The following is a 1,505-nucleotide window of genomic DNA, read 5'->3' as shown; positions in this document are numbered from 1 at the left end:
AAAACCATTTTTTTTTTACCAAAGATCAAATCTTTCCATTTTTGAAATTTATGTTTTGACGTTGCCCTTTCTAAAAATTCTCTAGCTCTATCATTTTCAAATCCAATCCAGTCCCTTGGATTAAAGAACTCTGCCAAGAGGCTGGCAATGCAGCACACATGCCAGTAAAAATTCAGGAGTTTTTGTCACCCGAGTACTAGCGAGTTTGACCTTCTTTGGGTTAATTATATTCATGGAATGGAAGCCCATTTCAAAGTCAACTGAAGTACAATGTTTTCTGTCTGGAATCATAGGATTCCTATCCCTCCCCACATCACACACACACAAAAAAAATTAAAGAAGACTTCTTTCTATACATAAAAGTGGGGGGCAGAATGCTGTACATTTCATTACAAGCTAAAATATTCCAAAACAGGAAAATGGCAGAAGTTAAGAGATTCTCAAATTTTATAGCACCTTATCCCTGGGTAGTGGGTTTAAATTTGTGTTACAATATTCTTCCCCTTCTCGGGGCATTTCTCAGTTTAATCTTTATACATAATTTATATGGCAATAATAATAATAGCTAACATTATTTGTCAGGTATGATACTAAGCATCAGGGACAAGCATGAAAAAAGGACAAATTTGGGCCATGCCCTGATGGAGATTATAGTATAGGGACAGAGCAGTACATCACTGGTCCAGTACATTATGATCATTACCTCCATTTTATAGTTGAAAAGCCAGAGTCTTAGAAAGTCAGCAACTTGCCTGAGGCCAACTAGTAATGGGACTTGGACAAGATCTATTTCATCTGCTTCTACAACCTAGACTCCTCTAACGTCTGAATAAATCGAGGCACTGAACAAATTGTAAAGGCAGCAGTAAAGCTCTTCTTCAAGGTCCCCAGGCATACTCCATTTGACCCAAACAGGAGGCAGAAAAATATCTGTGCTCATTACAAGGTCAGGCTTTACAGGGTCAGGCTTTGTTGAGTATCTTGAGAACTTTGATGTGGACTCAAAAGACATACTCCAAAATACTTTTCCATGTCATTGGACCTCCAGGGTAAACACACAGCTGAACCCACAGAGTTCTGGAGCGCTGAGCCCTAAAGCACATAAAGTCTCTGTAAAGGAGTTCTTGCCACATTTCCTTTTGCCTGTTGTCTTCTGGAAATCTTCCACCAGATGCCAGCCACTCCCTGAGCACACTGGCAAGAGTCCCATCATTCCCTTCTATTCTCCTCCTTTAGAAGAAGCATCTTGGGACTCATCCTCCATATACCCTAATGAGTACTAACACCCCTTTTTCACAGTATCATTGCTGCTCTGGATACACTTTCAGCATCCCACTTTAGACTTCTGCACAGATAACAAAGAGACCAACCCAGCAAATCTGAAATATATGGAACAGAAAAGCCCCCTCTATGATGTGACTGGAATGATCTGCTAAAGAAATAACACTTCATAGTATTCAAATAATTTTGACATCGGGTGGTTTCATTTCCTGACACATTCTTCT

Source organism: Felis catus, chromosome C1 (genome assembly GCF_018350175.1).
Source record: "Felis catus isolate Fca126 chromosome C1, F.catus_Fca126_mat1.0, whole genome shotgun sequence".
Lineage (NCBI taxonomy): Eukaryota > Metazoa > Chordata > Mammalia > Carnivora > Felidae > Felis > Felis catus.
Note: the sequence above shows the minus strand (reverse complement) of the source record.